Genomic DNA, 23,932 nt, shown 5'->3' on the forward strand with positions numbered 1-23,932 from the left:
AAACGAGGATCGGATGTCGTCGACCTTCTTTTCAAAATGGTTGACGAAGTCATCTGCAGAGAGGGAGGAGGGGGGGGGGATTCAGGAGGGAGGAGAAGGTGGCAAAGAGCTTCCTAGGGTTAGAGGCAGATGCTTGGAATTTAGAGTGGTAGAAAGTGGCTTTAGCAGCAGAGACAGAGGAGGAAAATGTAGAAAGGAGGGAGTGAAAGGATGCCAGGTCCGCAGGGAGGCGAGTTTTCCTCCATTTCCGCTCGGCTGCCCGGAGCCCTGTTCTGTGAGTCTAGTGTAATATGATGTTAGTCTGCACCAGGGTCTAGTGTAATATGTTATTCTGCACCACCAGGGCCGAGTCTGATATGTTGTTATTCTGCACCAGGGCCTAGTGTAATATGATGTTATTCTGCACCACCAGGGTCTAGTGTAATATGATGTTATTCTGCACCAGGGCCTAGTGTAATATGATGTTATTCTGCACCACCAGGGTCTAGTGTAATATGATGTTAGTCTGCACCACCAGGGTCTAGTGTAATATGATGTTATTCTGCACCACCAGGGTCTAGTGTAATATGATGTTAGTCTGCACCACCAGGGCCTAGTGTAATATGATGTTAGTCTGCACCACCAGGGCCTAGTGTATTATGATGTTAGTCTGCACCACCAGGGCCTAGTGTAATATGATGTTAGTCTGCACCACCAGGGCCTAGTGTAATATGATGTTAGCTGGGCGTCTCAGGCTCTATCAGATCCTCCTTTCCACCCTCTCAGGGCTGGGCGTCTCAGGCTCTATCAGATCCTCCTCTCCACCCTCTCAGGGCTGGGCGTCTCAGGCTCTATCAGATCCTCCTTTCCACCCTCTCAGAGCTAGGCGTCTCAGGCTCTATCAGATCCTCCTCTCCACCCTCTCAGGGCTGGGCGTCTCAGGCTCTATCAGATCCTCCTTTCCACCCTCTCAGGGCTGGGCGTCTCAGGCTCTATCAGATCCTCCTTTCCACCATCTCAGGGCTGGGTGTCTCAGGCTCTATCAGATCTTCCTTTCCACCCTCTCAGGGCTGGGCGTCTCAGGCTCTATCAGATCCTCCTTTCCACCCTCTCAGGGCTGGGTGTCTCAGGCTCTATCAGATCCTCCTCTCCACCCTCTCAGGGCCACTCAGATCCTCCTTTCCACCCTCTCAGGGCGAGGCGTCTCAGGCTCTATCAGATCCTCCTTTCCACCCTCTCAGGGCGAGGCGTCTCAGGCTCTATCAGATCGTCCTTTCCACCCTCTCAGTGCGAGGCGTCTCAGGCTCTATCAGATCCTCCTTTCCACCCTCTCAGTGCGAGGCGTCTCAGGCTCTCCACACTTTTGGATTGAATCCTACCTGGCAGGCCGCTCAGACCAGGTGATATGGAGAGGATCTGTGTCTGTACTCTCACTACTGGTGTCCCCCAGGGCTTGGTTCTAGGCCCTCTCCTCTTCTCTCTATACCCCAAGTCATATCCTTACATGGTCTCTCCTACCATTGCTATGCCATTGACACTAAACTACTTTTTTCAGCCTTCAGCCCGCCTCCCAAATTCTCCCATGTCACCCCGCTCCTCTGCACACTCCACTGGTTTCCAGTCAAAGCTCACATCTACTGTAAGACCATGGTAATTGCCATCATAGCAGCAAGAGGAACTGCCCCTCCCTACTTTCAGGCTATGCTCAAACCCTACATCCCAACCCGAGCACTCCGTTCTGTCACCTCTGGTCTCTTGGCAGTTCCCGCTCAGCCCAGTCCAAGCCCTTCTCTGTCCTGCCACCCCAATGTTGGAACCAGCTTCTCCCTGAGGCTAGGACAGCAGAATTCCTGCCCATCTTCCGAAATCTTCTGAAACCCTACCCCTTCAAAAAGTATTTTAAATAGTCCCACAGCACCCCCCCCCCCTCACAACTTTTGTGAATTAACACTTTACTTTTTCTCCCCCTTACAAGCTCTGACTTCTCTGGAAGCTACTTTATTCAGGAAAAAATGTACTTACTATGATATGTGTTTGTCCCACCTAGCTCTCTTAAGATGAATAGACTAACTGTAAGTTGCTATTGATGAGAGCATCTGCTAAGTGACTAAAATGTTAATGTAAAATGTGTGATATGGAAGTCTGTAGTATATGGTTGGGTTTAGTGTGATATGGAAGTCTGTAGTATACGGTTGGGTTTAGTGTGATATGGAAGTCTGTAGTATACAGTTGGGTTTAGTGTGAAATGGAAGTCTGTAGTATACGGTTGGGTTTAGTGTGATATGGAAGTCTGTAGTATACAGTTGGGTTTAGTTTGGAAGTCTGTAGTATACGGTTGGGTTTAGTGTGATATGGAAGTCTGTAGTATACAGTTGGGTTTAGTGTGATATGAAAGTCTGTAGTATACGGTTGGGTTTAGTGTGATATGGAAGTCTGTAGTATACAGTTGGGTTTAGTGTGATATGGAAGTCTGTAGTATACAGTTGGGTTTAGTGTGATATGGAAGTCTGTAGTATACGGTTGGGTTTAGTGTGATATGGAAGTCTGTAGTATACAGTTGGGTTTAGTGTGATATGGAAGTCTGTAGTATACAGTTGGGTTTAGTGTGATATGGAAGTCTGTAGTATACAGTTGGGTTTAGTATGATATGGAAGTCTGTAGTATACAGTTGGGTTTAGTGTGATATGGAAGTCTGTAGTATACAGTTGGGTTTAGTGTGATATGGAAGTCTGTAGTATACGGTTGGGTTTAGTGTGATATGGAAGTCTGTAGTATACAGTTGGGTTTAGTATGATATGGAAGTCTGTAGTATACAGTTGGGTTTAGTGTGATATGGAAGTCTGTAGTATACAGTTGGGTTTAGTGTGATATGGAAGTCTGTAGTATACGGTTGGGTTTAGTGTGATATGGAAGTCTGTAGTATACGGTTGGGTTTAGTGTGATATGGAAGTCTGTAGTATACGGTTGGGTTTAGTGTGATATGGAAGTCTGTAGTATACAGTTGGGTTTAGTGTGATATGGAAGTCTGTAGTATACAGTTGGGTTTAGTGTGATATGGAAGTCTGTAGTATACAGTTGGGTTTAGTGTGATATGGAAGTCTGTAGTATACGGTTGGGTTTAGTGTGATATGGAAGTCTGTAGTATACAGTTGGGTTTAGTGTGATATGGAAGTCTGTAGTATACAGTTGGGTTTAGTGTGATATGGAAGTCTGTAGTATACAGTTGGGTTTAGTGTGATATGGAAGTCTGTAGTATACAGTTGGGTTTAGTGTGATATGGAAGTCTGTAGTATACGGTTGGGTTTAGTGTGATATGGAAGTCTGTAGTATACAGTTGGGTTTAGTGTGATATGGAAGTCTGTAGTATACAGTTGGGTTTAGTGTGATATGGAAGTCTGTAGTATACAGTTGGGTTTAGTATGATATGGAAGTCTGTAGTATACAGTTGGGTTTAGTGTGATATGGAAGTCTGTAGTATACAGTTGGGTTTAGTGTGATATGGAAGTCTGTAGTATACGGTTGGGTTTAGTGTGATATGGAAGTCTGTAGTATACAGTTGGGTTTAGTATGATATGGAAGTCTGTAGTATACGGTTGGGTTTAGTGTGATATGGAAGTCTGTAGTATACGGTTGGGTTTAGTGTGATATGGAAGTCTGTAGTTGGTTGGGTTTAGTGTGATATGGAAGTCTGTAGTATACGGTTGGGTTTAGTGTGATATGGAAGTCTGTAGTATACGGTTGGGTTTAGTGTGATATGGAAGTCTGTAGTATACAGTTGGGTTTAGGGGAAGTCTGTAGTATACAGTTGGGTTTAGATATGGAAGTCTGTAGTATACAGTTGGGTTTAGTGTGATATGGAAGTCTGTAGTATACGGTTGGGTTTAGTGTGATATGGAAGTCTGTAGTATACAGTTGGGTTTAGTGTGATATGGAAGTCTGTAGTATACAGTTGGGTTTAGTGTGATATGGAAGTCTGTAGTATACGGTTGGGTTTAGTGTGATATGGAAGTCTGTAGTATACAGTTGGGTTTAGTGTGATATGGAAGTCTGTAGTATACAGTTGGGTTTAGTGTGATATGGAAGTCTGTAGTATACGGTTGGGTTTAGTGTGATATGGAAGTCTGTAGTATACGGTTGGGTTTAGTGTGATATGGAAGTCTGTAGTATACGGTTGGGTTTAGTGTGATATGGAAGTCTGTAGTATACGGTTGGGTTTAGTGTGATATGGAAGTCTGTAGTATACGGTTGGGTTTAGTGTGATATGGAAGTCTGTAGTATACGGTTGGGTTTAGTGTGATATGGAAGTCTGTAGTATACGGTTGGGTTTAGTGTGAAATGGAAGTCTTAGTTGGGTTTAGTGATATGGAAGTCTGTAGTATACAGTTGGGTTTAGTGTGATATGGAAGTCTAGTATACGGTTGGGTTTAGTGTGATATGGAAGTCTGTAGTATACAGTTGGGTTTAGTGTGATATGGAAGTCTGTAGTGTTGGGTTTATGTGATATGGAAGTCTAGTATACGGTTGGGTTTAGTATGATATGGAAGTGTAGTATACAGTTGGGTTTAGTATGATATGGAAGTCGGTAGTATACGGTTGGGTTTAGTGTGATATGGAAGTGTAGTATACAGTTGGGTTTAGTATGATATGGAAGTCGGTAGTATACAGTTGGGTTTAGTGTGATATGGAAGTCTGTAGTATACGGTTGGGTTTAGTATGATATGGAAGTCTGTAGTATACGGTTGGGTTTAGTGTGATATGGAAGTCTGTAGTATACGGTTGGGTTTAGTGTGATATGGAAGTCTGTAGTATACGGTTGGGTTTAGTGTGATATGGAAGTGTAGTATACAGTTGGGTTTAGTATGATATGGAAGTCTGTAGTATACGGTTGGGTTTAGTGTGATATGGAAGTCTGTAGTATACGGTTGGGTTTAGTGTGATATGGAAGTCTGTAGTATACGGTTGGGTTTAGTGTGATATGGAAGTCTGTAGTATACAGTTGGGTTTAGTGTGATATGGAAGTCTAGTATACGGTTGGGTTTAGTGTGATATGGAAGTCTGTAGTATACAGTTGGGTTTAGTGTGATATGGAAGTCTGTAGTATACAGTTGGGTTTAGTGTGATATGGAAGTCGGTAGTATACGGTTGGGTTTAGTATGATATGGAAGTGTAGTATACAGTTGGGTTTAGTATGATATGGAAGTCGGTAGTATACGGTTGGGTTTAGTGTGATATGGAAGTGTAGTATACAGTTGGGTTTAGTGTGATATGGAAGTCTGTAGTATACAGTTGGGTTTAGTATGATATGGAAGTCGGTAGTATACGGTTGGGTTTAGTGTGATATGGAAGTGTAGTATACAGTTGGGTTTAGTGTGATATGGAAGTCTGTAGTATACGGTTGGGTTTAGTATGATATGGAAGTGTAGTATACAGTTGGGTTTAGTATGATATGGAAGTCTGTAGTATACGGTTGGGTTTAGTATGATATGGAAGTGTAGTATACAGTTGGGTTTAGTGTGATATGGAAGTCGGTAGTATACAGTTGGGTTTAGTATGATATGGAAGTCGGTAGTATACGGTTGGGTTTAGTATGATATGGAAGTCGGTAGTATACGGTTGGGTTTAGTGTGAAATGGAAGTGTAGTATACAGTTGGGTTTAGTATGATATGGAAGTGTAGTATACAGTTGGGTTTAGTGTGATATGGAAGTGTAGTATACAGTTGGGTTTAGTATGATATGGAAGTGTAGTATACAGTTGGGTTTAGTATGATATGGAAGTGTAGTATACAGTTGGGTTTAGTATGATATGGAAGTGTAGTATACGGTTGGGTTTAGTGTGATATGGAAGTGTAGTATACAGTTGGGTTTAGTGTGATATGGAAGTCTGTAGTATACAGTTGGGTTTAGTATGATATGGAAGTGTAGTATACAGTTGGGTTTAGTATGATATGGAAGTGTAGTATACAGTTGGGTTTAGTATGATATGGAAGTGTAGTATACGGTTGGGTTTAGTGTGATATGGAAGTGTAGTATACGGTTGGGTTTAGTGTGATATGGAAGTCTGTAGTATACAGTTGGGTTTAGTGTGATATGGAAGTGTAGTATACAGTTGGGTTTAGTGTGATATGGAAGTCTGTAGTATACAGTTGGGTTTAGTATGATATGGAAGTGTAGTATACAGTTGGGTTTAGTATGATATGGAAGTGTAGTATACAGTTGGGTTTAGTATGATATGGAAGTGTAGTATACAGTTGGGTTTAGTATGATATGGAAGTGTAGTATACGGTTGAGTTTAGTGTGATATGGAAGTCGGTAGTTCTTTAATCACTCCATTTAAAGCAGAATATAATATCTAATTCTACTTTTCCTTTTGGCAATATACAACATGTTTTTTCTCTCTCTCCGCCAGTATATCCCAGCAGCAGTGTTGTCAGAATGTCCTAAAGGAGACCAGGTGTCTGGCTGGTATCACTGCTGCTAAAGGAGGAGAAAGGTGTGAGGTCAACCAGGAGAGCCAGTGTGCTGCAGACTCTTACCAGGCAAGACACACACACACACACACACACACACACACACACACACACACACACACACACACACACACACACACACACACACACACACACACACACACACACACACACACACACACACACACACACACACACACACACACACACACACACACACACACACACACACACACACACACACACACACACACACACACACACACACACACACACACACACACACTCAGAGACAGGCATGCACACACACTCAATCGCCCATTCTCAACTGGTTCTGTGCGTGTGTCAGAATCACTGTATCAATGAAGGATATATTGTCCTAATGGTATTGCTATAGACTTAATACCACAATACTGTAAGCATGTTAAACAGTCTGTTATACAGACAAATCAAACAGTACGGGACATTCTCTGGATCACAGTGGATCAGGAATTTCGTATAGAACCTGAATGAGAATGTCTGCGTCCCATGGTACCCTATTCCACTAGGGCCCTGTAGTGCACTATAAAGAGAATAGGGTCATTTGGGACTTCAAACAACCTGGCGTATATGCAGTAGTGTTTTGGAGGTCATATTTCAGTCGTTGGCATCCTGCCATTTGACGTCCTGTTCCACTTTTAGACCCACATGCCAACTCAGGGCTTTTGTGGAATTCAGATGAAGGTCGGTGAGTTTATTGGATTTGGTCCAAATCCCAATCTGTGATAATCTAGAATCAAGCAAATGCCGAATGTAATATTGGACGTCGGAGCCTCAGAATGGTTCCATGTGGAGACAGGAAGATGTGTTCTGCCTTCGTGTGCTTTCCAGTGGAGCCCTCTTCTCTACATAGTCCTCTCCTTTACAGTGTTTGACATGTTTAAAGAACGACTGCCCTAAAAACAACTAATCACTTTAAAAATGGTCTATGTGGCATCGATGTATGAGTCAAACATTTATTCTAGTGTCAAATTTGACTACAACGTGTAAATAGGATAGTTTTGGTCATGAAGTCAATCTCATCTAAAACGGCGTTTGGAACCTCTGTGTCACAACGAGTAAATTAAGTTTGGATCACAATTATGTCAACAATTAATGCCCCCTTTTACCTCAGTGTACAAATCAGCCCTCTGGCCGCTTCCCTTCATTGAATGGGGCTCAGTTTTTTTGTCAACGCGTTAAAATCAAATCAAATCAAATCAAATCAAATTTTATTTGTCACATACACATGGTTAGCAGATGTTAATGCGAGTGTAGCGAAATGCTTGTGCTTCTAGTTCCGACAATGCAGTGATAACCAACAAGTAATCTAACTAACAATTCCAAAACTACTGTCTTATACACAGTGTAAGGGGATAAGGAACATGTACATAAGGATATATGAATGAGTGATGGTACAGAGCAGCATACAGTAGATGGTATCGAGTACAGTATATACATATGAGATGAGTATGTAGACAAAGTAAACAAAGTGGCATAGTTAAAGTGGCTAGTGATACATGTGTTACATAAGGATGCAGTCGATGTTGTAGAGTACAGTATATACATATGTATATGAGATGAATAATGTAGGGTAAGTAACATTATATAAGGTAGCATTGTTTAAAGTGGCTAGTGATATATTTACATCATTTCCCATCAATTCCCATTATTAAATGGCTGGAGTTGGGTCAGTGTCAATGACAGTGTGTTGGCAGCAGCCACTCAATGTTAGTGGTGGCTATTTAACAGTCTGATGGCCTTGAGATAGAAGCTGTTTTTCAGTCTCTCGGTCCCAGCTTTGATGCACCTGTACTGACCTCGCCTTCTGGATGATAGCGGGGTGAACAGGCAGTGGTTCGGGTGGTTGATGTCCTTGATGATCTTTATGGCCTTCCTGTAACAACTGGTGGTGTAGGTGTCCTGGAGGGCAGGTAGTTTGCCCCCGGTGATGCGTTTGCAGTCCTCACTACCCTCTGGAGAGCCTTACGGTTGAGGGCGGAGCAGTTGCCGTTTAGGCGGTGATACAGCCCGCCAGGATGCTCTCGATTGCATCTGTAGAAGTTTGTGAGTGCTTTTGGTGACAAGCCGAATTTCTTCAGCCTCCTGAGGTTGAATAGGCGCTGCTGCGTTGGGTTTAGTGTGCTGTCAGTGTGAGTGGACCAATTCAGTTTGTCTGTGATGTGTATGCCGAGGAACTTAAAACTAGCTACCCTCTCCACTACTGTTCCATCGATGTGGATAGGGGGTGTTCCCTCTGCTGTTTCCTGAAGTCCACAATCATCTCCTTAGTTTTGTTGACGTTGAGTGTGAGGTTATTTTCCTGACACCACACTCCGAGGGCCCTCACCTCCTCCCTGTAGGCCGTCTTCGTTGTTGGTAATCAAGTACCACTGTTGTGTCGTCCGCAAACTTGATGATTGAGTTGGAGGCGTGCGTGGCCACGCAGTTGGGTGAACAGGGAGTACAGGAGAGGGCTCAGAACGCACCCTTGTTGGGCCCCCGTGTTGAGGATCAGCGGGGAGGAGATGTTGTTGCCTACCCTCACCACCTGGGGGCGGCCCGTCAGGAAGTCCAGTACCCAGTTGCACAGGGCGGGGTCGAGACCCAGGGTCTCGAGCTTGATGACGAGCTTGGAGGGTACTATGGTGTTGAATGCCGAGCTGTAGTCGATGAACAGCATTCTCACATAGGTATTCCTCTTGTCCAGGTGGGTTAGGGCAGTGTGCAGTGTGGTTGAGATTGCATCGTCTGTGGACCTATTTGGGCGGTAAGCAAATTGGAGTGGGTCTAGGGAGTCAGGTAGGGTGGAGGTGATATGGTCCTGACTAGTCTCTCAAAGCACTTCATGATGACGGAAGTGAGTGCTACGGGGCGGTAGTCGTTTAGCTCAGTTACCTTAGCTTTCTTGGGAACAGGAACAATGGTGGCCCTCTTGAAGCATGTGGGAACAGCAGACTGGTATAGGGATTGATTGAATATGTCCGTAAACACACCGGCCAGCTGGTCTGCGCATGCTCGGAGGGCGCGGCTGGGGATGCCGTCTGGGCCTGCAGCCTTGCGAGGGTTAACACGTTTAAATGTCTTAATCACCTCGGCTGCAGTGAAGGAGAGACTGCATGTTTCCGTTGCAGGCCGTGTCAGTGGCACTGTATTGTCCTCAAAGCGGGCAAAAAAGTTATTTAGTCTGCCTGGGAGCAAGACATCCTGGTCCGTGACTGGGCTGGATTTCATCTTGTAGTCCGTGATTGACTGTAGACCCTGCCACATGCCTCTTGTGTCTGAGCCATTGAATTGAGATTCCACTTTGTCTCTGTACTGACGCTTAGCTTGTTTGATAGCCTTACGGAGGGAATAGCTGCACTGTTTGTATTCAGTCATGTTGCCAGACACCTTGCCCTGATTAAAAGCAGTGGTTCGCGCTTTCAGTTTCACGCGAATGCTGCCATCAATCCACGGTTTCTGGTTAGGGAATGTTTTTATCGTTGCTATGGGAACGACATCTTCGACGCACGTTCTAATGAACTCGCACACCGAATCAGCGTATTCGTCAATATTCCCATCTGACGCAATACGAAACATGTCCCAGTCCACGTGATGGAAGCAGTCTTGGAGTGTAGAGTCAGCTTGGTCTGACCAGCGTTGGACAGACCTCAGCGTGGGAGCCTCTTGTTTTAATTTCTGCCTGTAGGCAGGGATCAGCAAAATGGAGTCGTGGTCAGCTTTTCCGAAAGGGGGCGGGGCAGGGCCTTATATGCGTCGCGGAAGTTAGAGTAACAGTGATCCAAGGTTTTACCACCCCTGGTTGCGCAATCGATATGCTGATAAAATTTAGGGAGTTTTGTTTTCAGATTGGCTTTGTTAAAATCCCCAGCTACAATGAATGCAGCCTCCGGATAAATGTTTTCCAGTTTGCAAAGAGTTAAATAAAGTTCGTTCAGAGCCATCGATGTGTCTGCTTGGGGGGATATATACGGCTGTGATTATAATCGAAGAGAATTCTCTTGGAAGATAATGCGGTCTACATTTGATTGTGAGGAATTCTAAATCAGGTGAACAGAAGGATTTGAGTTCCTGTATGTTTCCTTCATCATACCATGTCCCGTTAGTCATGAGGCATACGCCCCCTCCACTCTTCTTACCAGAGAGATGTTTGTTTCTGTCGGCGCGATGCGTGGAGAAACCCGTTGGCTGTACCGCCCTGGATAGCGTTTTCCTAGTAAGCCATGTCTCCGTAAAGCAGAGAACGTTGCAGTCTCTGATATCCCTCTGGAATGCCACCCTTGCTCGGATTTCATCAACCTTGTTGTCGAGAGACTGGACATTGGCAAGAAGAATACTGGGAAGTGGTGCGCGATGTGCCCTTTTTCGAGTCTGACCAGAACACCGCCGTTTCCCTCTTTTTCGGAGTCGTTTCCTTGGGTCGCTGCATGCGATCCATTCCGTTGTCCTGTTTGTAAGGCAGAACACAGGATCGCGTCGGAAAACATATTCTTGGTCGTACTGATGGTGAGTTGACGCTGATCTTATATTCAGTAGTTCTTCTCGACTGTATGTAATGAAACCTAAGATGACCTGGGGTACTAATGTAAGAAATAACACGTAAAAAAACAAAAAACTGCATAGTTTCCTAGGAACGCGAAGCGAGGCGGCCATCTCAGTCGGCGCCGGAAGTAGCCGTTAAGGATCACGTCCGTGCCGAACAGGTGTTTGGAGTTGGTTGGTCCCCAGTGGTGGTGAGTATGCTGGTAGCTAGAGCTTAGATTGATGGTTATGTATCTGGTAATGTATATTTTGATGATCACTATCATCTAGCTACATATACTGAACCAAAATGGAAATGCAACATGTAGCAATTTTCACAGATTTTACTGAGTTAAAGTTCAAATAAGCAAATCAGTCAATTTAAATAAATAAATGAGGCCCTAATCTATGGCTGGGCAGGGGCGCAGCAATGGGTGGTCTTGGGAGAGCATAGGTCCACCCACTTTGGAGCCAGTCCCATCCACTGGGGAGCCAGGTCCAGCCAATCAGAATATCTTTTTCCCCACAAAAGAGCTTTATTATAGACAGAAATACTCCTCAGTTTCATCAGCTGTCCGGGTGGCTGGTCTCAGACGATCCCGCAGGTGAAGCCGGATGTGGAGGTCTTGGGCTGGCGTGATTACACGTGGTCTGCGGTTGTGAGGCCGGTTGGGCGTACTGACAAATTCTCTAAAACGACGTTGGAGGTGGTTTATGGTAGAGAAATGAACATTCTATTCTCTGGCAACAGCTCTGGTGGACGTTCCTGAAGTCAGCATGTTGCAATCTCCCACAAAACATGAGACATGTGTGCATTGTGTTGTCAAAACTGCACATTTTAGAGTGGCCTTTTATTGTCCCCAGCACAAGGTGCACCTGTGTAATGATCATGCTGTTTAATCAGCTTTTTGATACGCCACACCTGTCAGGTGGATGGATTATCTTGGCAAGGGAGAGAAATAAGCTTTTTGTGCATATGGAAAAAATGACAAGGTCTTTTATTTCAGCTCATGAAACATGGGACCAGCACGTTACATGTTGCGTTTTATATTTTTGTTCCGTAAAATTAGTTAGCTAACTAGCTGGCTAACGTTAGCCTACCTCAACACACTACGGATTTGGCTTGAAAACATGCTAACATTTCAAAAGAAAGCAAAGAATTAGTAGGAAAAAGTCTGTCGCCAGATTGACTATAGGTGCAGTATAACTTTAGTCAGTATTTTAATACATACGGGACCACCATATTTTAGCTAGCTAATATTAGCATTGCTAGCTATTTTTGACAAAGTTTACTAGTAAAATTAATTGCCAACATTGCTATCTCTTTAAAGTAAATTTGACAAAATAATATGACAAAGTTTTTCCTACTAATTATTTGCCTATGCAATGTCATTGTATTTCCTTGCCACTATAAATCAGTTTATTTGTCACGTGCGCTGAATACAACAGGTCAATTTAAATAAATAAATTAGACCCTAATCTATGGATTTTCCATGACTGGGCAGGGGCGCAGCAATGGGTGGGCCTGGGAGAGCACCTTACAGTGAAATGCTTACTTACAGGCACTAACCAATAGTGCAAAAAAGGTATCAGGTGAACAATAGGTAAGTAAAGAAATAAAACAACAGTAAAAAGACAGGATATATACAGTAGAGAGGCTATATACAGTAGAGAGGCTATATACAGTAGAGGCTATATACATTAGAGAGGCTATATACATTAGAGAGTCTATATACATTAGAGAGTCTATATACAGTAGAGAGGCTATATACAGTAGAGAGGCTATATACAGTAGAGAGGCTATATACAGTAGAGGCTATATACAGTAGAGGCTATATACAGTAGAGGCTATATACAGTAGAGGCTATATACAGTAGAGAGGCTATATACAGTAGAGGCTATATACAGTAGAGGCTATATACAGTAGAGAGGCTATATACAGTAGAGAGGCTATATACAGTAGAGGGGCTATATACAGTAGAGGGGCTATATACAGTAGAGAGGCTATATACAGTACAGTAGAGAGGCTATATACAGTAGAGGTTATATACAGAGAGGCTATATACAGTAGAGAGGCTATATACAGTAGAGAGGCTTATATACAGTAGAGAGGTTATATACAGTAGAGAGGTTATATACAGTAGAGAGGTTATATACAGTAGAGAGGCTATATACAGTAGAGGGGCTATATACAGTCGAGAGGTTATATACAGTAGAGAGGTTATATACAGTAGAGAGGCTATAAAAGTAGCGGGGCTATATACAGACACTGGTTAGTCAGGCTGATTGAGGTAGTATGTAGATATGGTTAAAGTGACTTATGATGAACAGTAGAGAGGCTATAAAAGTAGCGGGGCTACATACAGACACTGGTTAGTCAGGCTGATTGAGGTAGTATGTAGATATGGTTAAAGTGACTATATGATGAACAGAGAGTAGCAGTAGCGTAAAAGAGGGGTTGGTGGGTGGTGGGACACAATGCAGATAGCCCGGTTAGCCACTGTGCGGGAGCACTGGTTAGTGTAATTTAGATGAAAAAGTCACATTAGCCACCGAGCTGCAACCCATGTCTAGGGCTCAAATAAATATTGGATACAGCTATGTTGGTACTAACTAACTCATGTCTGACTACAACAGTATACTAACTAGCAGCAACAAACCCAACCCATCCCAGGACCAAAATATTTGGTTGTGCAGTGTAACGGCGTCAACGGCCTGAATATAATCCAATCTGGAGCCAGCCAGTCTGCATCTGTAAAGCATAGACTTAGTTTCCAAAAGATATTACATTATTTCTCAAGCTACACTGGTTATAATTAAGGGATGACGTCAATCGTTGACCTGTTTTTTTTCTGTTAGACAAATTGCACAGTTGGGTGCCAGACTAATCGTCATACATTGATGCTGGGACTTACCAGAAGGAGCAAAGGTGGGTATCATAACATTTCCAGCAATGTGACTGCAATGGTTTGGCCACCTCCAAAAAGAATGTCATTCACTGCTCAGTTAATATTTCACAGCTTGTCAGGCAAGAACTCAGAATAAAGGTGTCATGTGACACAAGTACCCTTGTGACACATTTTCTGTTATTGCCAGAGTCTCTCTCAACTCCTATGAAAAGGATGTGTGATCGAGGCCTCTGATATTGACCTGGGTTACTGCCTTGATGACACAGTCAGAATCATCAACCACTGCAGGTAATGTGTGTTATATGTGAAAAGTTGTAGGAAAAAAATACCCAGCCTGATAAACTAGCAGGCTAATTCCCCAGCCAAGTACACAGTACCAGTCAAAAGTTTGGACACACCAACTCATTCAAGGGTTTTTCTTTATTATTACTATTTTCTACATTGTAGAATAATAGTGAACACATCAAACCTATTAAATAACACATATGGAATCATGTAGTAACCAAAAAAGTGTTAAACAAATCTAAATATATTTTATATTTTGAGATCCGTCAAAGATGACAGCTTTGCACACTCTTGGCATTCTCTCAACAAGCTTCTTGAAGGTAGTCACCTGGAATGCTTTTGCAGTCTTGAAGGTGTTTCCACATATGCTTCATTCTGCAGTCCAATTCATCCCAAAACATCTCACTTGGTGAGGACGGAGTCAAGCGCAGGAAACAGAACTGAGTAAAAATAACGTACTTTACTCAGGAAAAATAAACCAAATATCCACATAGGGAAATAAAAAACCCTAACAAACAAGACTATCACATAACAGGAACAATAACGCACAACACATAATGGGGTTAAATAGGGAAATAATAATAACGTAATGGGAACCAGGTGTAATACAATCAAGACATAACAAATGGAAAACAGAAATATGGATCGTGGCAGTTAGAAAGCCGGTGACGACGAGTGCCGAACACCGCCCGAACAAGGAGAGGTAGCAACTTCAGTGGAAGTCGTGAGAATAACAACAATAACGAGGTTGTATATACAGGTGGTACCGGTACCGAGTCAGTGTGCAGGGGTACAGGTTTGTTGAGATAATTTGTACATGCAGGTAGGGGTGAAGGGACTATCCATAGATAATAAACAATGTAAATAGTCTGGTGGCCATTTGATTAATTGTTCAGCAATCTTATGGCTTGAGGGTATAAGCTGTTAGAGCTTTTTGGTCCTACACTGGTTTGTCCACAGCTTGCATGGTACAGCAGAATTCTATGGCACGTTATTTAAGTGTGAACCACTGGTACCATTAATGCTAGTTAGTGCTAGTTTGACCATCAAAGGGCGTCTTTGAGAAGCATTTGATAGCCTCCAAAACATGTTTTTATTCAAGACTATCAGAAAGAATGTTGGTATTTATTTGTTTTGATCCAAAGCCATGAATGAGTGAGTCACTCAGCTTTATGTAGGTGCCGGCTATATGACTGTGCCATCAACTTGATAATATATAATGATATTTTGGAGGTTATTCCGTTAAAAAAAAAATGAAAGTTAGCGATTGTAATCCGGCCAAAACATTTATTTCTGTTTTTAGAGGGAGAGAAACATTGGGCCAGTTGTGCGACTCCCAATCACGGTAGGATGTGATACATAATAATACTTTTTGTTATTTTATTTGTTCTGTCTTTTCTGGTGCATTAGTCTGAAATTGCAACCAATCACGGCCAGTTGTGATACAGCCAACCTAATTTAGGAATACATTTGACAATAGAATTATCCCCCTACCCTCCTTCTAGGCAAGTCTATTTTCCAGCTACCTGCTAATAGCCATGGCGCTGTACAACGTGACCGTGTGTTTTTGAAAGAGTATTTTCCATTAAGCAACAATTTGTTTACCTTCATTGGACAACTCTGTTCCAATATTTCTGTAATTCAGTGATATTTATTCCCATAGTAATTCGTTATGGATCCATAACTAAATAAACATCTGCATTTTGAAAGAGTATTTTTGTCATAATTTTATTAACGAAAGCATAAAGATGCCATTATTAGTTACATTGTTTTAGTTTGAACGTGCAGACTGGCACTAAAAACAGCAGGAACGTTTCCCTAGTCAGTGCCATTATTAGTGCAATTCCCCTTAAAGTGTTGCTCTGTGCTACCCAGTGTGGTGGGGTGGGGGTCCACTCCCTCATCCTCTATTCCCCATGGGCTAGAACCGTCTTCTGTGCGCGGCTCTGCGTCCCATCCCGTATCCCCTGCCCTCGTGCCTTGAACTTGCGTGCTTTCAGTGGATACAGCTGGAGAACTGCAAGGCAATCCCATTGTACACCACTCGGGAGCTATGAACAATATGACCAATATACACTGCTCAAAGAAATAAAGGGAACACTAAAATAACACATCCTAGATCTGAATGAATGAAATATTCTTATTAAATACTTTTTTCTTTACATAGTTGAATGTGCTGACAACAAAATCACACAAATTATCAATGGAAATCAAATTTATCAACCCATGGAGGTCTGGATTTGGAGTCACACAAAATTAAAGTGGAAAACCACACTACAGGCTGATCCAACTTTGATGAAATGTCCTTAAAACAAGTCAAATTGAGGCTCAGTAGTGTGTGAGGCCTCCGCGTGCCTGTATGACCTCCCTACAACGCCTGGGCATGCTCCTGATGAGGTGGCGGATGGTCTCCTGAGGGATCTCCTCCCAGACCTGGACTAAAGCATCCGCCAACTCCTGGACAGTCTGTGGTGCAATGTGACGTTGGTGGATGGAGCGAGGCATAATGTCCCAGATGTGCTCAATTGGATTCAGGTCTGGGGAACGGGCGGGCCAGTCCATAGCATCAATGCCTTCCTCTTGCAGGAACTGCTGACACACTCCAGCCACATGAGGTCTAGCATTGTCTTGCATTAGGAGGAACCCAGGGCCAATCGCACCAGCATATTGTCTCACAAGGGGTCTGAGGATCTCATCTCGGTACCTAATGGCAGTCAGGCTACCTCTGGCGAGCACATGGAGGGCATGTGCGGCCCCCCAAAGAAATGCTACCCAACACCATGACTGACCCACCGCCAAACCGGTCATGCTGGAGGATGTTGCAGGCAGCAGAACGTTCTCCACGGCGTCTCCAGACTGTCACGTCTGTCACATGTACTCAGTGTGAACCTGCTTTCATCTGTGAAGAGCACAGGGCGCCAGATGCGAATTTGCCAATCTTGGTGTTCTCGGTCAAATGCCAAACGTCCTGCACGGTGTTGGGCTGTAAGCACAACCCCCACCTGTGGACGTCGGGCCCTCATACCAGCCTCATGCAGTCTGTTTCTGACCGTTTGAGCAGACACATGCACATTTGTGGCCTACTGGAGGTCATTTTGCAGGTCTCTGGCAGTGCTCCTCCTGCTCCTCCTTGCACAAAGGCGGAGGTAGCGGTCCTACTGCTGGGTTGTTGCCCTGCTACGGCCTCCTCCACGTCTCCTGATGTACTGGCCTGTCTCCTGGTAGCGCCTCCGTGCTCTGGACACTACGCTAACAGACATAGCAAACCGTCTTGCCACAGCTCGCATTGATGTGTCATCCTGGATGAGCTGCACCACCTGAGCCACTTGTGTGGGTTGTAGACTCCGTCTCATGCTACCACTAGAGTGAAAGCACCGCCAGCATTCAAAAGTGACCAAAACATCAGCCAGGAAGCATAGGAACTGAGAAGTGGTCTGTGGTCCCCACCTGCAGACCCACTCCTTTATTGGGGGTGTCTTGCTAATTGCCTATAATTTCCACCTGTTGTCTATTCCATTTGCACAACAGCACGTGAAATGTATTGTCAATCAGTGTTGCTTCCTAAGTGGACAGTTTGATTTCACAGAAGTGTGATTGACTTGGAGTTACATTGTGTTGTTTAAGTGTTCCCTTTATTTTTTGAGCAGTGTATATTGTCCTGCTAATAACAGGGTTGATAATATATCTGTGAGAATATCCAAGGGGCTTTTATATCATTTCATCATTCTAAATTAATTATAATAATCGGTTTGTTTAAAAAATAACAATATTTTGGAGATTATTTTGTTTTCAAATAACGTAAAATGAGGGACACAAAGGCAGTTCTTGAACATGGGACAAAGACATTGTTACTAATTTGTAAATAAAGCCAGTTTGTTATTTAGAATGATTTATTTCTGTTTTTCGAGTGAGAGAAACCCCAAAACCTACAGTCATCCCAGTTGAAGCCGGCACGGCTATGGAACCAGCATCTGCAGCAACGCAGCTTGTCCTGCTATGCAGTGTCTTAGACCATTGCGCCACTCAGGCGCTGTACAGGACAACGTGCCTGTCGGGAGTGGCCTACAGTATTACAGTAAGAGAAAAAGAATCCTAAAAGAAATAAACCTTAGTGTAACAACAGTTTTAGTAAGTAATACTGAAATTGTGCACAATTATTACTTTCTATTTAGGTTTATGTTGCCCATTCATTGAGATAGGAACAGTAGGAACCAAAAGCATAATCAGTGCTCTAACTCCCCCTTGTGGTGGTCTGGAGGAATGACGTGGTGACATAGGGTACTGTACTAAACCACAAATAACCTCTTAAGTCCCGCAGCATAATCACAAAACCTTTAGCAACCACTGTAGACTTGGTGCTCTGGTACCATTTGCTTTGCGGTAGCAGAGGATCCAGTCGATGACTTGGGTGACTGGAGTCTGACAATTTTATGGGCTTTCCTCTGACACCACCTATTATATAGGTCCTGGATGGCAGGAAGCTTGACCCCAGTTATGTACTGGGACGTACACACTACCCTCTGTAGCGCCTTATGGTCAGATGCCGAGCAGTTGCCATACCAGGCGGTGATGTAACTGGTCAGGATGCTCTCGATGGTGCAGCTGTAGATCTTTTAGAGGATCTGGGAACCCATGCCAAATCTTTTCATTCTGCTGAGGGTAAAAAGGTTTTGTTGTGCTCTCTTCACGACTGTCTTGGTGTGTTTGGACCATGATAGTTTGTTGGTGATGTGGACAACAAGGAACTTGAAACTCTCGACCCGCTCCACTACAGCCCGGCCAATGTTAATAGGGGCCTGTTTGGCCCGCCTTTTCCTGTAGTCCACGATCAGCTCCTTTGTCTTGCTCACATTGAGGGAGAGGTTGTTGTCCTATCACCACTCTGCCAGTTCTCTGACCAAGTGCGCCTGCACTTGAAGAAACTTTCAAAATTCTTGAAATTTTCCGTATTAACTGACCTTCATGTCTTGAAGTAATGATGGACTGTCATTTCTCTTCACTTATTTGAGCTGTTCTTGCCCTTTTTTGGGGGGGTCTTTCACCAAATAGGGCTACTGTCTGTATACTCTACCTTGTCCCAAAACAACTGATTGGCTCAAATGCATTAGGAAGGAAAGAAATTCCACAAATGTACTTTTAACAAGGCACACCTGTTAATTGAAATGCATTCCAGGTGACTACCTCATGAAGCTGTTGAGAGAATGCCAAAAGTGTGCAAAGCTGTCAAGGCAAATAGTGGCTACTTTGAAGAATCTCAAATATAAAATATATTTTGATTTGTTTAACACTTTTTGGTTACTACATGATTCCATATAAGTTATTTCATAGTTTTGATGTCTTCACTATTATTCTACAAATAAAGAAAAACCCTGGAATGAGTAGGTGTGTCCACACTTTTGACTGGTACTGTAAATGACAAATGTGTTTTTGTGGCCCAGTGTCATGCAGGTGAAAGAGGACCCAAAAGCGACTTAACAGAAACAGAGTTTATTTAAATCCAAACAGGGAATAACAAAAATCCTCTAGTCTGTAGAGGGGAATAACTAGAGAAGCGGCCACAGACTGCAGGTCGCTTCGGGTAGGCGCAGGCCGTAGTTGATAGAGCCACCTGCTCACACGCAGCATCTGATGAAGGCAAAAAACACGACAGGACAGGGCGAAACACAATCACAGCATGGTGAATACAAAACAAGGAACCGACGGGACAGGAACGGATCACAAAGGAATAAATAGGGACTCTAATCAGGGGAAAGGATCGGGAACAGGTGTGGGAAGACTAAATGATGATTAGGGGAATAGGAACAGCTGGGAGCAGGAACGGAACGATAGAGAGAAGAGAGAGCGAGAGAGTGAGAGAGGGAGGGGGAGAGAGAGGGATAGAAGGAGGGAAAGAACCAAATAAGACCAGCAGAGGGAAACGAATAGCATGGGGAGCACAGGGACAAGACATGATAATAAATGACAAACATGACACCCAGAGACTCTTGGGACTGCACTCATGTCAGAAGATAAACTACTGTTTATTTGGAATACTCTGATATTGTTTTATTTTGACCCAACTGTTATGTACCCCGGTTTAATTTTCTTTGATAATTTTCTCTTTATTCATAAGATGAAGTGGGGGGAGAACAAACCCCTGTTTAAATTGTTTAAGATAGAACTGAAAGATCATTTAGAAGTAAAAACCAAACCTTTTGACATGTAATACTCCTGTCTGTTACGTTGATGTTGTCTGTATATGTCTGATTTTGTGTCATTGTTCAATAAAATGTAAAATACTAAGGTTGCTTTATTTTAAGGGAAAAAAGACTGATTGCCATTTGTCTCATTTGTCTCTCAATCTCTGATTGGCAGAGATAGTACCATGGATAGACCACACGTTTTGATTGGTTTACAGTTTAGGTACTTTTATGTCTAGCTAGTGAACATAAAAGTAAGTATTTAGAACAAATTCACTCAACCCAACACCGATGGGAGCTAGTGTAGCCCAACACCGATGGGAGCTAGTGTAGCCCAACACCGATGGGAGCTAGTGTAGCCCAACACCGATGGGAGCTAGTGTAGCCCAACACCGATGGGAGCCAGCATAGCCCAACACCTATGATTTCCAGTATAGCCAAACACTGATGGGAGCCAGCATAGCCCAACACCTATGATTTCCAGTATAGCCCAACACCGATGGGAGCTAGTGTAGCCCAATACCTATGATTTCCAGTATAACCCAACACCGATGGGAGCCAGCATAGCCCAACACCTATGATTTCCAGTATAGCCCAACACCGATGGGAGCCAGCATAGCCCAACACCTATGATTTCCAGTATAGCCCAACACCGATGGTTGCCAGTATAGAGCTTGCGAGCTCTGTACAGGGCAGATTAACCAACCAATAGACAGGGTGGGGGGGTTGCGAGCTCTGTACAGGGCAGATTAACCAACCAATAGACAGGGTGGGGGGGTTGCGAGCTCTGTACAGGGCAGATTAACCAACCAATAGACAGGGTGGGGGGGTTGCGAGCTCTGTACAGGGCAGATTAACCAACCAATAGACAGGGTGGGGGGGTTGCGTGCTCTGTACAGGGCAGATTAACCAACCAATAGACAGGGTGGGGGGTTGCGAGCTCTGTACAGGGCAGATTAACCAACCAATAGACAGGGTGGGGGGTTACGAGCTCTGTACAGGGCAGATTAACCAACCAATAGACAGGGTGGGGGGTTGCGAGCTCTGTACAGGGCAGATTAACCAACCAATAGACAGGGTGGGGGGTTGCGAGCTCTGTACAGGGCAGATTAACCAACCAATAGACAGGGTGGGGGGTGGCTCTGGGGCAGATTAACCAACCAATAGACAGGGTGGGGGGTTGCGAGCTCTGTACAGGGCAGATTAACCAACCAATAGACAGGGTGGGGGGTTGCGAGCTCTGTACAGGGCAGATTAACCAACCAATAGACAGGGTGGGGGGGTTGCGAGCTCTGTACAGGGCAGATTAACCAACCAATAGACAGGGTGGGGGGGTTGCGAGCTCTGTACAGGGCAGATTAACCAACCAATAGACAGGGTGGGGGGGTTGCGAGCTCTGTACAGGGCAGATTAACCAACCAATAGACAGGGTGGGGGGGTTGAGAACTTGACGACGACTCATATTTCCTGCAACTTTCTGAAGAGGATGTGTGAGCGGTGCACATCTACCACTTTGATAAGAAGATACATACCGTATTTAGTCAGCCACCAGTTGTGCAAGTTCTCCAACTTAAAAAGATGAGAGAGGCCTGCAATTTTCATCATAGGTACATTTCAACTATGACAGATAAAATGATAAAAAGAAATCTAGAAATACACATTGTAGGATTTTTAATGAATTTATATTAAAATAAGTATTTGGTCATCTACAAACAAGCAAGATTTCTGGCTCTGACAGACCTGTAACTTCTTCTTTAAGAGGCTCCTCTGTCCTCCACTCGTTACCTGTATTAATGGCACCTATTTGAACTTGTTATCAGTATACAAAACACCACAACCTCAAACAATCACACTCCAAACTCCACTATGGCCAAGACCAAAGAGCTGTCAAAGGACACCAGAAACAAAATTGTAGACCTGCACCAGGCTGGGAAGACTGAATCTGCAATAGGTAAGCAGCTTGGTTTGAAGAAATCAACTGTGGGAGCAATTATTAGGAAATAGATGACATACAAGACCACTGATAATCTCCCTCGATCTGGGGCTCCATGCAAGATCTCACCCCGTGGGGTCAAAATGATCACAAGAACGGTGAGCAAAAATCCCAGAACCACACAGGGGGACCTAGTGAATGACCTGCAGAGAGCTGGGACCAAAGGAACAAAGCCTACCATCAGTAACACACTACGCCGCCAGGGACTCAAATCCTGCAGTGCCAGACATGTCCCCCTGCTTAAGCCAGTACATGTCCAGGCCCGTCTGAAGTTTGCTAGAGAGCATTTGGATGATCCAGAAGAAGATTGGGAGAATGTCATATGGTTAGATGAAACCAAAAAATAAATTTTTGGTAAAAACTCAACTCGTCGTGTTTGGAGGACAAAGAATGCTGAGTTGTATCCAAAGAACACCATACCTACTGTGAAGCATGGGGGTGGAAACATCATGCTTTGGGCCAAAATACCAGCAACAGTGTGTGAAAACCTTGTGAAGACTTACAGAAAACATTTGACCTCTGTCATTGCCAACAAAGGGTATATAACAAAGTATTGAGATAAACTTTTGTTATTGACCAAATACTTATTTTCCACCATAATTTGCAAATAAATTCATTAAAAATCCTACAATGTGATTTTCTGGATTTTTTTTCTCATTTTGTCTGTCATAGTTGAAGTGTACCTATGATGAAAATTACAGGCCTCTCTCATCTTTTTAAGTGGGAGAACTTGCACAATTGGTGGCTGACTAAATACTTTTTTGCCCCACTGTACCTAGTTAAATAAAGGTTTAAAAAAAAGGTACCCTACAATATGTAGTGATATTAGTTATTTGTCTCCCGAGAAAAATCTAACAGCAGATATTAGACAAGCCACTTATAGAGGTTGTCGGCCAACTGAGCTGACTGAAGACCGCGGCATAGATGTGGTAAAGAGGTCTACGGAACTCGACCAAAACAATGGAAGTGTCATGGAAACGCGTGGGGTAAAGATCCTGAGTCTTCTCATTGACCTACAGCAAAATGTGCCTAGATTTAGGCTATTGTTTAAGTGTGTATTTCACACTATGTTTAGGTAAAAAATCTCTGAGTATAACGCTTGTATGGATGACAACCCCAATAGATGTTTATGTCACCATTACCAATCAAATGCATTACAGTGAAAAAGGACTGATTTATGTATGCTAACTATGTTAACCAGCTTATACGAACGGGCATTAGCTACTTCTAAACCTGAAAAGGGACAACTTCTACATGTTATGTAGCGAAAACTGCCAAATATGTCAAAATCTGACTTAAGTAACCACATTGTTGGCCTGTTCCAATACATAAATCATGGCGGATGAGACGAATATCCACTCTGTTAAATCAGGTTTGTTGAATGGGCCAATCTGGTCAATGGAGCATGTTCGTGTATTTACATGATGTGATGAAACGTTGAAACTAAGTGTTCATTTGTACCTCCCCTACATCCCCTCTACTCCGATTTCTATCTATCCCTCTATCCCATCCCCTATATCCCCGATTTCTATCTATCCCTCTATCCCATCCCCTACATCCCCTCTACTCCGATTTCA

General features: G+C 43.6%; 1 pseudogene; it reads left to right on the forward strand.

The window, feature by feature from the left end:
* LOC124032162 overlaps positions 1 to 23,932 on the forward strand; it is a 182,518-nt pseudogene that overhangs the window by 60,709 nt on the left and 97,877 nt on the right.

Source organism: Oncorhynchus gorbuscha, linkage group LG03 (genome assembly GCF_021184085.1).
Source record: "Oncorhynchus gorbuscha isolate QuinsamMale2020 ecotype Even-year linkage group LG03, OgorEven_v1.0, whole genome shotgun sequence".
Classification (NCBI taxonomy): Eukaryota; Metazoa; Chordata; class Actinopteri; order Salmoniformes; family Salmonidae; genus Oncorhynchus; species Oncorhynchus gorbuscha.